The sequence below is a fragment of the Triticum urartu genome, chromosome 3, assembly GCF_003073215.2.
Source record: "Triticum urartu cultivar G1812 chromosome 3, Tu2.1, whole genome shotgun sequence".
Taxonomy (NCBI): Eukaryota; Viridiplantae; Streptophyta; class Magnoliopsida; order Poales; family Poaceae; genus Triticum; species Triticum urartu.
The window spans coordinates 147,268,781-147,286,491 of record NC_053024.1 but is presented as its reverse complement, the minus strand read 5'-3'; the positions used below and the strand labels follow the sequence as shown (position 1 = coordinate 147,286,491).

The following is a 17,711-nucleotide window of genomic DNA, read 5'->3' as shown; positions in this document are numbered from 1 at the left end:
CTCAAATCCACGAATCCCGATCCCCATTCCCGTACCCCCCCTTCTTGCAAAGATGATGCCGTGGAAACGCTTCGTGAAGGCCCGTACGATGGTCATGTCCTCCCCGAGTGCCGCCGCCTGCGCCAAGAGCGCGGCCGCCTATGCCAAGAGTGTCGCCGCATCCAGGGCCGCCGCCCCAGCCGAGATGGCTGCAGTTGCTGCTGCGACGGCAGCTGCAAAGGCCGAGAGCGCTCGAGCTGTCGTTCGTGTCGCTAATGTCGCCCTGGCCTGGGTCGAGGCCATCCATGCCAAGATCGAGGACGCACACGCCAAGATATTCCAAGCCACCTCGGAATCCATCATGCAACCCACGTAAGAAAAGGCGGCAGTGGCCATGGAGCACCTGCTTCCTCATGAGATCGCCGAGCGGGAGCTCGAGATGCAGGAGGCGGCGGAGATCGAGGAGCGCCAGGAGGAGGAGTTGCGCATGGTCGAGGTTGAGGTAGAGAAGAGTTTTTCCATCGAGGAATCGGCGGTGAGGACGGCGCCGAGGACGAGGACGAGGACGCGGTAAACTCAGCAGGGGGGACGCGGAGTCCACCAACGGCGGCATTTCGCCAGGACAAGTGATCGACGTCTCATCTCACACCGACGATGCATAGGTCGGCGCGGCGGTGGATTTGTTAAAATTATGCGTACTTAGGCTTTGTTTTTAATGCTAGTCTTTTGTTAGAGCAATGTTTAGGTCAACTGGCTCTGTTTAATTACTAAAATTGCTCGATTCAGTAAGTGTGGTCCGTGTGCTGTATGCTCTTTTGTGTGCCCATATTAGCAAGCGATGTTAAATTATGCAATGACGTACCCGAGGAAATTTTCACCAAAATTTGAATTAGCAAACTCATCCCATGCGCGTAAAGCAGAAAAGTCGTTTGCGATGCACACAATCGTTGAAAGTGAATGGTGTCCGGCGGCACCGCCCGCAAAGTTTCCCCCCCTTTTCTCCCTGACCACAAGTCACATTTCCCCTGTTTCCTCCTTCCTTCCTTCCTAAACTATAGCCGCTTCCTGGCTTGCTTCCTCGCTCTCGCCGTCTCGCATCCTACCGTCGGGGTTGCCATGGTCTTATTCAATGACCTCTCCAGCGGTTCCTCCAACAATGACGACTCCTTCACCACCCATGTATGCCTCTCTTCTCTCTCCCTCGGGCTATGACTTGGAATGAAGGATTTTAACCCGGCTGTCGATTTGAGTCATTTCTTCCTCTTGTAGCTCCCTAGGACCATCAGCTGCAACGAATGGAGCGGGGTGGCTGAAGATCTGTCTGCTCGTTGTCACCATCAATCTCCATGCGTGAAGCTAGTTGCGTTTGAATCTGTGGACAGTGGGGGGAAAGTTTCTGGCATGTGTAGACAAAGTTAGACCCTCTTTCGTTGTTAAAAACCATAATTAACCTGTTTCTTCAATTTATTTGCACATTGATCTTCTTGAGAAGATATGTCATAATTAACATGTTTCTTCAGTTTTTCAAAATAAGTATTGGTGATTTTCTATGTTGCTATAAACCCATTTCCCCTACAATTGGTATTGATCTAGTTTTAAATATTATAGGATGAACGGAAGTGTTCTTACTTGGAGTGGGTTGATCAAGAGTGGCCACGGCCTTTGAAGATGTGCCTAGCTAAGCTCTGGAGCATGTATGATGAAGAGAACAGAGGTTGGCTTAGAGAAAATGTTGTCAACGCTGAAGAATATTTGAAGATGCGGGATAAAAGGAGGAAGGTGGAGAATGAGCTCAGATTTTTTAAATCAGACTTTGCTAAGATGGTGTTGGCGAAGGAGGAGGCACTTTCCCAGTTGGACAATGCAAAACAGGTTCTTACTGAACTGAAAGCAGGGGTGGATAAGACGTTCCTAGATGATCTCGATTAGGGAAATGTATATGTTATTCTAATATTGTTCTTATGAAGTTGAACTAGCTATATGTTGTATTGTGTTGTTTTCAGGTAGCTATCGTACTGTGATGTTAAAATATATTTATGAAATTGGTAAACAACTATTCGATATGAAATGTGAATTTGCGTAATACTAGAATTATTAATTGTAAACTAATAAACCTGCTAAATGGGTCATGGAACTTTGCAAATGGTTCTAGCAGTAAAAACGCTTGTGATGGATAGCCCAATGCCACATAGTTTTTTTCATCAAATCGTGTGTGATGTAGTTGATAAAAGCAAACAGTTAACCAAGGTAGAGCGTGTGTGATAGTTACACCTTTCACACACGAGTCTATACATAAAACTGTGTGGGATGTACAGACGAACGGAAATGTTTTCCCTGGATTGATTGTGTGGGATGTACATAAGAATGGAAATGTATTCCTTGGATTGACTATGTGTGATATACATACGAACGGAAATATTTTTCTGGGATTCACCGTGTGGGATGTACATACAAACGGAAATGATTGGGTTTCGATGCCTCGCCCGATCACACACAAGCTCATTTTCCCCCAGCATGTGTGGCAGGAGGGCCTATCCATGTGGGAAGGACCCCCCCTATTGCCCACACTCACTTGGCGACGGCTCCAAATGTCGTCGCGGAAATGGGTTAAAAACCGTTTGTATAGCACCGACGTGTACCAGTGGGTGGCACTAGATGCACTTACACATAGTTCTATCCTATTCTAGCTTTTTGGTACTTGTTGCCAAAGGGGGAGAATTTGTATAGATCATTAGGCCGAGAGAGAGAGAGAGAAAGAGAAACTACGAAAGAAACTACGTCTTCACAATCCATTGTCTTCAAGTGAATGTCTTCACATGTCATTATCTTCGACGTGAATGTCTTCGCGAACCACCATTGTCTTCAATGTCTTCATACATTTTTAAGGGGCATCTTCGATGGGTAAACTGAATCAATAGGGACTTCTACCTGTGTTATCTTTTGAAACTCACAAACACATTAGTCCCTCAACCATGTTTGTCATCAATACTCCAAAACCAACTAGGGGTGGCACTAGATGCACTTACACATAGTTCTATCATATTCGAGCTTTTTGGTACTCGTTGTCAAAGGGGGAGAATTTGTATAGATCATTAGGCTGAGAGAGAGAGAGATTCTTTCTTTTTCCCGTTTGATTTCTTTGAGTTTTTGCTGCTACTTGGTTTATGCTGCTTTGTTCGTAATGTTTGCGAGATACTATGCTTCATGTTATGCACAATGCTTATCATTATCTTTGTATGATCATACACTTGTGCTTTTGGTGATGCGTGCTTACTATTCCAATCATATCATTTTGTGCGCTCACCAAGTTGTATGTGACATGCAAGAGTGACCCATGTTCCTAATCGATTGTGCATTTGCATTCAAACGCAAATTTTTAATAATGCACAAATTTAGAGAGGACCCTTACTTATCACATACTTCTCAAAGTGACGATGTATTTCATTCATTTAATCATTTGTCGAAGCTTTGATCTATATGTTGTCATCAATTATCAAAAAATGGGAGATTGAAAGTGCAACTAATCCCCGGGTGGTTTTAGTAATTCATAACAACATATATCTCATTGAACTAACATCCATTCAAGTTAAAGATTTCAGGAAGTCCAATGTTTGGCATGGCAAGGACTGGTAATTATGGACCCCTCAAAATGCTAAGGACATGGATTGGCAAAAGCTCAAGACTCTACATTTTTTGGTTAAGTGATCCAAGATCACATTGAGTCCATAGGAAAGCGTAAAAAAAATTCTAACTATCTAGAAAGCTTAGCGCACACAAGTGCCTCATATGGGCAGGTAGCCTAGCGGCGTTTAACTACTCAATGGGGGGAGGGGGTCAGACAACTTCAACATGATCTTCTGGAACCAATATCCTAAGATAAACTTTTAGCAACCGATAACTATATTGTCGTCACACCGAAATAAAATTAGCTACATGCACTTTCACAAAGGAAGTTGATTCGTGACCCCTCCACATTCCATGAAGACAAATGTTGGCCTAGCCAAGAAATTAGACTTTTCATTTTAATGATCAACAAAGGAGAGAGGTTGCTGAGCTGAGTTTCTTTCTCTGTGTGCTCAAAGATAATGTTGCAACCAGATATATGTGTTGCAACTAGTCGGAGCTACTAGCTCCCACACACTTCCACTCCACAATTTGCTCTTCCACTCGGAGCCGCCAAAGCAATTTGCTCCATCTGGGTAGGTGTTCCAGAGATGTTCAGAGCCTCTTAACGATATTTACTCAAACCTTCCGAGCTACTCCCTCAGTCCCAAAACCTAAACCAAAACAAGTGTCTCAAGTTTAATACTACAACTTTGTACTAAAATCAGTACAAAGTTGACACTTATTTTGGGATAGAGGGTTGATGTTGACTAGCCTATTAATGATACTTGGTCAAACCTTTCGAAATACTCCCTCCGTCTCAAAATAAGTGTCTCAACTTTGTCCTCACAGGGTGAGTATTCGCAAGTTGACGCATTTAGTTTTGTTTGGTGATTCTGTACTCATCCTTGGAGCCTCAAACTATTCAACACCCTCGGATCCTACAGGCCAGCAAGGCAGCCAACTGCTGGATGCGACAATGCTGCCACTTGTTTATCAGTTCTAATAACGAAAAGTTTCCTCAGTGTCTTCCTACATTTATGTTCTCAGGGAGAAGCTATGTCAGTATCAGTGCAATTCAAGCTCGAACCCATGGTAATCCCTAGCTTTGCTCAGACAAGTTGTTGCATCTCAAAAAGAAAATACTTCCTCCAATCCATATTACTTGTTGCTGACTTAGTACAACTTGTACTAAGTCAGCGACAAGTAATATGGATCAGAGGAAGTAACCCTTTCAAGTGACTTGAGTTCCATATAAACATGCCATTGTACGGCTTTGAAATGAAAATGGAAACATGTCATTGTACTCTCATTGAGATGAATTAACCTTAGTACAAGTGGTAAAAGGTTAATGCCTACTCACGCATCAAGTATGGTGTTTCAGTACACAAATTGAAAATGCAATGTTACACAAGTTATAAGTCCACCATATCATCATCACTAATTTCACAGTCACCATCGGAAAGCCAAACATGATCAGGTGTTCCTCTCTCATAGTCACCTCTAGTTGGATGCCGAACCTTCGCCTTCCCATGTTGACATCCATAGCACTCACCATCGTCTGACGGCTCCAGGAAACAGCAACAAAATGTCTCCACATCTATGCCTTTTTAAAATTCTTGGGTAACATGGAAGCATCTCAGGAATTAAGAAGAGATGGATAACAAGGAAAGGCCCTCCACGTGATGAAGGAGACAACTAATTTCAAGAGTGCATGCACTATGCGGAGGACATGCATCTATATGGCATGCTGCTGCTTGAACAAATATCGAGATGAAGGATACGCACGCTGCCTGGACCAAAAGTTGAGATGCATGGACGGGGGCGACGAGCTCCATGCTGCCAGCCGTCACCGACGGCGCTGACGACCACCAGAAAGAGAGAACGAGGTCGATGGCGTCGGGCGAGACGGAGTATATGAGAGAGAGAGAGAGAGAGAGAGAGAGAGGACGAGGTCAATGGCAGCAGCGAGACCAAGACGGCTCCCAGGACCCGAGCTTCCCTGCCACCCCGGCTGTGACGGCGGCTTCCTGGAGAAGATGGACGCGCCGCTGCCGCGCCGGGCCGTCGCGCCCTCCGCCCCCACGTGGTCAACGAGGTCGTGCCCCGCCGCAGCCGGCGTGGCGCCTCGGGTGACCCTGCGACGAGGCCCCCGGCGCCACCAGCAGCTTCGAGCTCTTCTACGACGACGGCGCCGGATCCGGCTTCCGCCCGCTGCCCGAGACCATGTTTGACTTCCTCATGGGGTCCGGATTCGAGCGGTTCCTCAAGCAGCTCGCCCAGATCGAGGCCGGCGGCTTTGGCGCCGTCGAGCCCATGCCCACCGTCGTCGTCGCCGCCTGCCCTTGCCACGTCGGCACCGACTCCCACTGCGTCGTCTGCAAGGAGGCCTTCGAGCTGGGCGACTAGGCTAGGGAGATGCCCTGCAACCACATGACATGTACCACCAGGACTGCATCCTGTCGTTGCTCGCGTTGCGTAACTCGTGTCCCGTGTGCCGGCACAAGCTGCCCACAGATGTGGTGCCTGCTCCGGTCAGTGACCTCGGTGCCACCGACGACCAGGGCAGCAACACCGGGGCTGAGGCTGGTAGTGAGGAGGAGACGACGGTTGGGTTGACGATTTGGTGGCTCCCTGGTGGAGGCTTTGTTGTTAGGAGGTTCGCAGGTGGCAGGAGGGCCCCGACGAGAGGGAGCTCCCCTCCCGGTTGTCTACACTGAGGTGGATGGGGGTTTCAACAATGGTGTTGCACCGAGGAAGATCTCATGGTCATCGAGAGGGAGCCGTTCGTCACAGAGGAGAGTCAGCAGATGCGTGTTCGACAACATGTTTGCTTGCTTTGGACACACCCATCCTTGAGGTCGGAGTGGAGCTCGGTTTTCACCCGTGGTCCGAGGAGCCGGAGCACAAGCTGGAGATCCCAGGATAACCACGCGGATGCGATCGCCAGGTGATGACTGCATCACGCGGTGGGGAATATGACAATTGGATGTTGGGGAGCCGCAGATGTTTGCTTCCGTTTGATGTTTTCTATATATCAGTTGAGAGATAAAGAGGATTTGTACGTAGAGCACAAATTGTGTGCTGTTTTGTACATAGAGGAGCAGAATCAGAGATGTTGCAATGGAAATGTCCTCCAGTTTGCGCATTCAGGATGGTCTTCTTGTTGCATTTTGGAGTAATTCAGCAAGACAAGTTTTGTTACTGATGCACGCATCTGGATAGTGAGCACTTAAATTGTTGGCAGCACTCAATTGTTTCTTCGAATTCCATCTGGCTCAATGCGATGGGGTTCCTCCATTGTAACCATGACTTGTTGGAAGGTTCAGAGCGTAGCAAAGATTCAATAAAGCATCACTCAAGATATTTTCTGCTCTCCAATTGAATATTTTCTGCTCTTCAATTGGAAAATACGCGGCAGGGAGCAATGCTGCAATGGCAAGCAGCAGCAGCAGCGGTGGCAAGCAGAGGCAGGCTGCTGCCGTGTCGTGATTGAGGTTAAGTGTAGAGGGGGATGCAGGGTTGGGTGGGGTCCTAATCATCTGTATTATCGATGCTCTCGCTATCGCCTCACGATTATCGATTGGTGCTCCCGCCTCATCTGTGTTGGTGAGTGGCTACGCTAGCAGATTACTAATCATATGAGATTCAAACAAAGTGCAGACAGCCGATTTCATGGGCTGGAGAAGGACACACACGGCTTCAAGATGCGGAAGAAAGGGAGAATAGCGGCAGATTACTAATCAAGAATTCCAAGTGCGGACCATGCTGATTACTAATACACACTGAAATTACTAGCTACAATTTATTACGAGGCAAAAAAAATTGTGTGTGCGCTACTAGCTTATAGGAAATAGAGAATACAGATAATGTTGCAGATTATATGTCAATGAAATTTTTTAATTCTTGCAGTTGCTAATGCACTGGTATTTTAAGTTTGCTTTGGATATTTCACAAATAACGTTCCGAGAGATGGACATAGCTAAGGCAACGACGCTGTATCCAAGGTGAGATCCCACTTCATTCAAATTCCTTCTCACTATGATACATAGATGGACCTAATGTTTTCAAATTTTACTTATTATCTTGCATAGATGTGGCTCATTGACTGGTGTGCGCAGCCGAAATCAATGCCTCAAGATTGATAATGTTTGAACGCATTGTGATCAGAGGAGAATCTGACGATCGACAACGAGGTGGAAAAAAGGTTAAGTGGTGACACAGGTGCGATGCCGTCTCAAAATAGAGGACGTGGATCTGTGAGGTCTTGTAGTCACTCGATTTTTTTCCCGTTGCAACGCAGGGGCCCTTTTGCTAGTGCTAGTGCTAGTCTATCCCTAATAATAAAGCACAGATTGACTCCGTGGGTTCACCGTTACAATAAGCTTCTTTCCGTGATTTTACGCTTTCATTTTTCTCACCTATATTATTTTCTACATCCAAGGTGGTACTATTGCTTCTTATCATTGAAATTTCGTCCGCTCAGATCGAACACAAGCGACCTACGGTATATTGGGCTTCGACGTGTTTGGCCCAACAAACAAATCGAACGAAGAGACCGATTAGAAGACGAATCAGAGGCCCATAAAAAACAAGACAGATCCGAACACGTGCTCCGCTCCTAAGTCAGCCAGCACGCACGTTCTTCTCTCATCTCCCACCCCGCAGAAAAATCCAACCTCCACGGATCCATCACAGCCACCATACCAAGATCCGGCGAGAGAGTGATCGTCCCGGACGTGGGCGACCATCTGGAACATGGAGCTGCCATGAAAACGCTCGGTGTCATGGAGGATGAGGTCAAGGTCCGCTACCTAGGCCACGAGCCCACGATCTCAACTCGAGCTTGTCGAGGCGGATGTTTTGCAAGCTGCTGGCGCACCGTGTGCAACCCCAACGCCAACGATAGCCCGATCATCCCGGCAGCCAAGGTAGCCAACCGGCTTGGCCTTTGCCCTCGCTGCGCCGCCGTTGGAGTGCGCGTCCGCGGTGGAGTAGCTCTACAGGGCGGTTGCACGGAGACCGGCAGAAGCTTGTGAAGAGCCATGACCGTGATCGATAGCAGCAATCGCGATTATGAATTCTTCTTTTGTTTCCCTTTGAGTTGATGGGGGCTAGATGTACTTCAGACAAGGCTTCAACAAGGAAGAGCGGAAGACCACTAATACTTTTTAGTATTGAGTGATGTAGTGTACTATCTATCTATCCATTCAAGAAAATTGATGGCGATGGAATCCGCTTGTGTGCACGTGTGGGTGTGCCGCTGGTCGCTCCATGGTTTCTGCAGGTTCCGTAAAGTAAGAAACTGTTGGTCCTATTCCGAATTCTAATAATGTTGATCACCAGGGACAGAGAGATCAGAGGACGGATGGAAGGGATGGCGACAACGTTATATTCGAAAGGGAATAACGCTGGAATACCTTACTGTTGCTTACCTGTCAGAGTGCATAATTATGAAGTAAATTACTCGGCACTGCTTAGTTGCCCAAACTTGACAGTTGCTAAGGACCTTCCTGGTCGACAAGATACACAAAACATACAATTGCATGGTAAGTTAACGTCTTCTGATGATTTTGTTTGTCTTTTCTTGACAAGAAAACTATAACTATTTGTTTATATTTATCAAGGTAACTTGCCAGCGACATGAGAAGTATGTTATATGATTTCATGTGGACTAACTGATGATTTTATTCATTTCTTATAGCTTCACTCAAATAATCCTCCCTATATTTTTGGGTAATTCATTCATCCAATAGTTGATAGTTGCTTCATTATTACAAAAATTGATCAGACCAGGAAAAGAGATCTTACGATAGTTTTTTCGTTATTACGAAAAATTCATCAAAGAGAAAAATAAATCTTATCTGATAGTTTGTTCTTTTTCCCCATTATCTGAGAAAAGTTCTCCCTAGATTGCGGATGCAATCGTGGCATGAGATTGCTAAGAGTAAAGACATGCATATGGGTACTTTCCATTGGCACATCACTCTGTAATGAAAATAATAGCATCATATTTTATTTACCCAACTATTGTTCTCCAAAACTAATATTATTTGCTTTCTACAGGTACTATGTAGAGTATTCAAAGAGGTCATCTTCATGAAACTAGCAGAGGATAGACATTAGGAAAAATGAGAGATGAGGTGAGTTTGTTGTTCACCATCCAATTCAAGCATCACACAAATTAAGCATTACTATTCAAAGGATGCAGAGTTAATATGTTCATCCTTTCTAGAGGAATTAATAAGTTAAAATTTGTATCCCGTTGCAACGCATGGGTTTTTTGCTAGTAATAATAAAGCACGGTTTGAATTTGTCGGGTTCATCGTCATCCTCTTTTTTCTCGTTTTCCTACGAGGTGGTACTATTCTTCTTTGCGCGCTACTGACTTTAGGCTTCTGACCTGGACCACGACATCTAATTGGGCTTCGGCTGGGCCTCCTCCACCCGTAATATAAGCAATAATAAGAGCAGGATCCCCTAAAAAAACAAGCTCGAAAGCCAGAACGGGTCGGACTCCTCCTCTTCCCCTTGCATCCGCATAAACCATATCAGCCCCAATCCCCGATCCTCTACTTGCCCTCTCCTTTGCCTTGCATCTGAGTCGGTCAACGCGATATCAAAACCTGGCGGCCTGGGCCTCGCCGTCGCCGAGGAAAGCGGCTTGTCCTTCAGGGACGGCAACGCGGGCGAGCAGAGGGCGCTCCTTCTCCACCCATGGCGTGTGGTGGTTTGCGTCTATCATCGCAGCACGGACGTAGGCGCAAGCGTAACCTCAGGATCCAGACGTACATACAAGTCCGCAAGAGATGTTGTGGCCGTGGATGGAGAGGCATCCAGCTCTCGCACGATTTCTAATTGGGACGCGTCATCCAGCAGAATTGGTGGCTCGTTCGCTAGCGACACGTTTTGAGGCTTGCCCTGCTACATCGTCAGAATTCGCCACGGCCAGTCCGAGGGCTTCAACTTCGTATTGGTTTGAAGGGATCCATGAGGTGTTGTTTGAGTTAGATCGAACCGATTGATTTGTAACGCTCCACTATTGCATTCTTTTGACGGTCCCAAGGAATACATGGGGGGATATTTGACGAAGAGGAAGCAACTACTGTCATCGGTGTCCTTTACTAAATTCTGATCTTTGCCACCTCCCTCTTAAGGTATTTTCTGTTTGTCTCAAGCAAATAGGAGTTTCATTATTATTTTTGAGCAATTCAGAGTTGCCTTTTCCACTACTAGGAAAAGGCCTACTAGTGGCGCACCAGTTTTACCTACTAATGGCGCACTACTGGTGCGCCACTAGTACTACGCCACTAGTATTATATACTAATGTGGTGCGCCATTAGTATACCATTCGGTGCTCCACTGGTATTCCCTCCAGGTGCGCCACTAGTAATAAAGGAAGGTGCACCACTAATAAGGGCTTAAATGCGCCACTAGTAATGTATTTGGAAAACAAAAAAAATCTAAATTTACAGAAAACAACCTATAAGGAAAAATAATTTAAAAACAAAAAATGAAATAGAATCATAATTTTTATTATAGTAAGAATATTACAATGTCTTTACAAGTATCCAATAAAAGGAGAATTGCAAGGAAATAAAAGAAAATCCTAAAACTAATCTTCTAGTAATCTTTTCTTCTTTTTCTTCACTTTATCCCTCAAAATGTAACAAAATAAACACAAACACAAACAAACTATTTATAACATGTCAATACTGTCATTTTTTATGCAGAACTAGATATGAGCATATATTTCCAGAATAACATGGCGTGAATATTGTATGAGTAAGACTATAATGGAAATGAATTTTGATAGGAGCCCACTTTCGACGAGTATTTATCTGACAGTGCTAAATAATCAGGGCATTTACCTTTTGATAATATTATTATACTATACTACCAGTATACTACTCCACTTGGATTTTTTAGATGAGCAGATCTGAGATAGACATTTGTTCAAGTGGCTATAGGTAGGCTTGAAGAATTCTCAACGGTTCAAGTGGCTACAGGTAGTCGCACAGCTGGAATATAGACTACTAGTACTATTTGAAAAGAAAACAAGAGTAAATCTGAATGTACTAGTCAGATCCGATCACATTGAGCTAGAAAGAGAAATCATCAGGAAACAGATGGCCGGCGACTTACTTCCAGACATTGAGGATCTCATTGTGCCCGGCGAAGACGTTGCGGAGCGCGTCGCGGACGGACTGCTCACAGCGATAGCTGCCGCAGATGAACTCGTTGTCCTGCAGGTAGTCCAGCAGCCACGAATTAAAGATAGGAGGACTAGAACTGAAAGAACTAACATATTAGAAATCAACAGGAGATAATTCATATATGCAAAATACATATGAAGTGGTCTTCACCAAATTTGTTGAAACATGAATGAAATGTTTTAGCAGTACCAATGATACATGTCAAATTAATTGTTCCTGTCATGACAATGTGAAAGTAGTACTTGCATGCCAATGAAGACTTGCTAGTGTCAGATTCTATGAGGTTCAGGACATGTGTAATTGTGCCAAGTTCACTTGTAATGCCATTATTCATGATCTGAACTTTATCCTCCACAAAATAAAATAACAGTTGATCCATGTGAATGATACTTAATTTTGAAGCTACTGTTAATTTATAAACTGAATATAAAGTGAGTGTATAAATTCATAAACAGAAAATTCAGTTAGGCTATTGTTAACTGAATTTTGGAGTGTATTCTAAACATTTTTTTCTTGAGTTATTTAGCTAACAACATCACAAGACACGGTCCTAATTGTTTCCAGATTTATATGGCTATTCAATCTTCCTTCATTGAAATTCTAAACATGCCAAGGTGTTAAGCTGGTAATGTATTTCTTATGGTGGAGTGACTAATAAGTGATAGTTCTGCAAAGTTCGACCAGGCAGCTATGCATGTGCAAGTATAAATACATCGGCTGAGTGCAAGGCACGCTGTCCCATTTAAGTGAAGCCAGTAGACTACAAGGATTTGCAGTACTGAAAACTATTGTGGACCATTGGTGCTTGAGATTATATTGTGCTTCGGGCCATTGTGAGTGTCTATCACCATGAATTGCTTAAGTGATACACGAACTAGGAAAAAAATTGCAAGTTGCGTCTCTACATCAGAGGACGATTGCGCATACATGGTCTAGGAATCTTTTTACTAATCTCATGGTTGTGAGTGATATTTGGTTAATCTCATGGTTGATGCTAGGGTTTGGTTCCAGCAGATGGTTAATTACTAGACAAGTAGAGCATGGCATTTTTCATGTGCAATAGCCTCGATCCACACTGACAAGCCACAGAGGCTACTTCAACTCAAGTGGCTTGATAAGTTTTTCACTATGTGTACTCATGTATTATTTAGGTCAGAATAGTATCATATTTGATTGGTGTCCTCAGTTCATAACACACATTAACAGGTTACTTCTTTCTGGCTTTAACTTTGAAGCCTAAATAAGTATCTTTTGATTCGTACTCATGTATTATTTAGGTTAGAATAGTATCAGATTTGATTGTGCTTGCAGTCATTTGTGATTCTCAGTTCGTGAATAATATATGTTCACAAGACATAAATTTAGAACTTTTGGCACATATGTACTTTAATATTCTTGCACGCTTTTATTCCTTAATTTTTTTTCCATTGAAGATGTACCAAGTTAGTCTATAATTATTTCATCAGAGCTCATAACATGGCATGGTTTGAAGCATCAACCAATAGCTTCATTCGTTGTGCTCCTGGGACTTGGACATATCCTTCATGCCAATAAGTTTATTTAGTGATGACACCTGAACTCATATTTCTTTAGAAATTTAAAAGTTTTTTACTTATACTCATGGTTCAGAGCGCGGTGTGGTAACCCTGATTGACATGATTGTGATGATAGTTTTGCTGGTATGGATTTTCAGAAGTCAAGCACACATACTCATGAACGTTGTGCTGCCTATTTGACAAGATTGAAGTTTTTTCTTTGGTAGGACGGGGAAGTTCTGTAGATTATAATCATAATTACTAAAGATGAGGGCAACCTTATTTCGACACTTGTCAGAGCTTGATATAAGAAGTGTCGTGCAGTGGCATGTGGAGCAGGTTTTGCGACTTTTTTTCCCGTTGAAACGCACGGGCATATGTACTAGTTTTATTTATTTGTCGAATTCGACGATAACTTGCAATGGAGTCCAATTCGGTCGGTCGTTGAAATTGGTAACAGAAAAAAAGTCTGTCACATGAACCTTTTTCCGCAAAATAAAAGGCATTTACGTGATTACGTATAAAGCAAGGGGTTTTTTTATTTTGCTTATTTTATTTATTTGTCGAATTCGACGAAAACTTGCAATGGAGTCCAATTCAGTCGTTGAAATTGCTAACAGAAAAAAAGTCTGTCACATGAACCTCGTAAAAATTTTGAAAACTGATATAAATTTGCCAACACCGTCCTAAATGTGGTACTATCGTTTAATTTTCTCGAAATGGCACATGGGCTGTGGGCCCATTTGTCTAATAAAATTTGAACAATTTTAATGCATTTCTAAAATTTATTATGATCACACAATTCTTTTGAGTACATGTTGTCAACTTTTTTAGTTCTTTTATTTAATTCTCCAATTTGATAGAAACTTTCAAACCAGTCCGATTCAGTTGTATATATGAATATCTAAGCTTAGTTTTTTTTTCTTTTTTCTTCATATTTTCTCATTCACTGGGTTGGTTTTACTCTTAGACTTTTAATAAACTTACTGAATATAATGGAATTTTGGTAATATACGTTGAACATATTTTAAATACAATCAATATACGAGTAACTAAAAAAACTGTGTGTCAAGCATATTTTTTAATAGTTTTGTATTTGAATAATATAACGAGGATACACGATAATTGTGCATGCTAGTAGTCCTGAGTGAAGACACATAAAATGTTGACTGTGCATGTGTTCTAGTCTCAAAAAAATACTAATAAGTAATTGCAAAAATAAAATGTATTAATACCATGATTATAGAAAAACAGTAAGTTAGCGCGCGTAGTGTCGCTGGGCTCAACCGCCGGCCCAGCATGTCAGAGAAGAGTACAAAATAAGTCTTGCCTGCATTCTGCAAGGAGCGTCGTTGCGGCGAGGTGGCCAGCGCGCGGCTACAGCGTGCGACAGGTCGGAAAATTTTGCTTATTTTATTTATTTGTCGAATTTGACAAAAACTTGCAATGGAGTCCAATTCGGCCGGTCGTTGAAATTGCTAACAGAAAAAAAAAGTCTGTCACATGAACCTTTTTCCGCAAAATAAAAGGCATTTACGTGATTACGTATAAAGCAAGGGTTTTTTTATTTTGCTTATTTTATTTATTTGTCGAATTCGACGAAAACTTGCAATGGAGTCCAATTCGGTCGTTGAAATTGCTAACCGAAAAAAAGTCTGTCACATGAACCTCGTAAAAATTTTGAAAACCGATATCAATTTGCCAACACCGTCCTAAATATGGTACTATCGTGTAATTTTCTCGAAATGGCACATGGGCTGTGGGTCCGGTTGGTTGGGATCCCGCTGCATGCTCGAGCGGTCGAGATTGGCGCTGTGGATGAAACGCGAACGAACGTAAACGCCTTATTCCCAATGGAAAGACACCCAGTCATCTCGGTGTGAACACAGCGCGTGGAAGGGAAATCACGATGGCTCATCAGAGGGCGCAGCGACCGGGTGACGCGATTTAAAACCTTTTTCCAGTAGAAATAGCATTTCTGCACGTGACTCGTGAGACTGACACAAAGCTACTTAATTACGTCACCATGATGCTATGCTGACAAAAACTACACAGTAGCATACAATGATACAAAACTTATAATTAAACGCATGCATGACAAGATTAGAACGAACAGACACCGGCTGATAGGCATATGAAAGTGGACACAAAATGCCCAGCTTGTGAAGGGCGCGAGAGTGTTAAACACATGTTATTCCAATGCCCAAAAGCGAAACAAGTTTGGTTAGAATTGGGACTGGATGAAATGATTTCTTGTGCATGTGCTGTCGACCATGCAGGTGAGGCTATTCTCGAACATCTATTGGATCTTCCAACTAGTGAAACAATGGTGCTGGGACAGGAGAAATCAAACGTCCTTGTGGCTATCGCCTCGTGGTACTTGTGGTGGGAGCGAAGGAAGCTTGTTCACAAGGAGCAGACTAAACAACCGGTTGAGATTGTCTCAGCAATTCGAGGCCTTGCAGCAAACTTCACTACAGCTTCTAACCCAAAAGCAAAAATTCAGAGACACCCCTCGGTGCGTCCACCTGCCGGGACAGTAAAACTTAATGTTGATGCCGGCTTTGACCCTAACTCTCTTCATGGCACGGTGGGTGCTGTACTTCGGGATAGCTCAGGAAAATTCTTGGCAGCAGGGAATAATGTAGCAGGTGAATGCATGGATGTTTTCATGGCTGAAGCCCTTGCACTTCGATTCGGTCTCAACCTGACGCAAAGCTTTGGATGCTCAAGATTGGTGATTAATTTAGATAATAGCGATGTGATACAAGCAATGCAAGATGGTGGCTTATTTGCTGGTCCGGCTGCAGCAGTGATTGATGAGTGTTACTACATGTCACGCGATTTAGTTCAAGTCTGGTTCGAGCACTGCCACCATGAAGCAAATTCAGTTGCTCATGAGTTAGCAAAATTGGCTAGGTTCTCTCCACCTGGCACATGGTTTGATGAGGCCCCTAGTGCCTTGGTTCCTCTTATTGTAAAAGACTCTGTTATTTACCACTGAATAAATAAGGAGTTTGGAGAGTTCAAAAAAAAAAGAACGAACAGACACCGCTGTGACCTCGTCCCTGCGAGGACGCTGTGGCCTGTGGGCGGGCTCCGTCACGCGGATTGCGAGCGGAGCGACCATGCGGTCCGCCGCCGTCGCAGCCACCACCGGGGCGGGTGATTAAACTCGCCGCACCGGATGCACCTTGGCCCGTTCGTGCAGTCTTTGGCGTGGTGGGCGGGCTCCATGCACAAGAGGCACAGCCCGTCGAACGCTGGGTCCGGGCCGTCGCGCTTCACTGCCTCCCTGCGCTTTGTGCCGCGGCGGCCACGGTTGCGCCTGTCCTTGGGCTGCTCCCAGGGCGTCGAAACCCTCCTCCGAGCTCACAACATGGACCTCCGTGCGAGGGGCACGGCGCGCCCTTGAGGATTCAGCCCCCGACTCCGGCATCGCCGGTCTCTTGCCCTCCACGGCGTTCCAGTACGAACTCGGGGAGTCCTCCTCGGACGAGTCCGCACCGCCGAGCCAGCGGACCTCAAGGCCACGCGGCTGCGAAGGGGAGCCCATGGGGAGGGGAGAAGAGGGAGGGGTGAGGAACAAGTGGCCACCGGCCCGGAGCGGCAGCCAGCGTGGGCTTCGACGGAGAGGGGAACTGATTCAGGCAGAATGACAAGCCCCCAGTTTTCGCTTTGGCGTTTCTAAAAATTATCATGCTCATCGGTGGTACAAATCAGTTTATTCCCATTGCATTACGAGTTACAACCATCCATCAAGCTCTAGAAGCGGAACCGTGCAAGCTACATCTACCCATCTAGGCATTACAAAGTTAACTGACTCTTACTTCTCTTTCCCTGGTTTTAGGCTTGCCGCTAGTAGCTCTCTCATGTTCTTTGTTGAGGTTTCTTCGTCCATTTCTTTGTGCTTGTCCCTATAAAACTCCAGGTGCGCCTCAACTGAAAATGTGATGTTATTCTGGAGGTCCTGTTCCTTCTTTTCTTTCTTCTGAGCGTCTAAATTAATAAAAAGGAATTGTGTCAAAGTCAGTGACAAGAGGGCACTAAACTGAAAACAAAATTGAAGGTACTTACCGGTCAGCTTCTCCTTCCGCTTCCCAGCACCTCCATTGTCTTCCATTTCTCCTTGCCTGCCCCGTTTCCTCCCCCTTCCGCTTCCCTACCCCTCCATTTTATCTCTCTCTCTCTCTTTTCCAACACGAAACTATGCATCTTTCGAAGCATTAATTTCTAACTTCCAATTTTAGGAAATATAACAGCTCGTCCTTCATGGGCACTGCTGCCTCCTCTGCCTCGCTCTGCAAACCAGCAGGCCAGCTCATCTGCTCACAAATGAACTAACGCCAACTCCCAGCAGGGCAGGTCATGTGCTCAC

The 17,711-nt window shown here is 44.5% G+C and overlaps 1 long non-coding RNA gene and 1 pseudogene across 1 annotated transcript; one reads left to right on the top strand and one right to left on the bottom strand.

Moving 5' to 3' along the window:
* Positions 1 to 5,540: 5,540 nt before the first annotated feature.
* On the top strand, positions 5,541 to 6,599 carry LOC125546741 (annotated as a pseudogene).
* A 10,446-nt stretch (positions 6,600 to 17,045) lies between these two features.
* On the bottom strand, positions 17,046 to 17,471 carry LOC125548193. Its single transcript, XR_007300929.1, has 2 exons — positions 17,411 to 17,471; positions 17,046 to 17,332 (listed from the first exon to the last, which is right to left on the bottom strand). It is a non-coding gene; the product is annotated as an uncharacterized LOC125548193 (long non-coding RNA).
* Between the last annotated feature and the right edge of the window lie 240 nt (positions 17,472 to 17,711).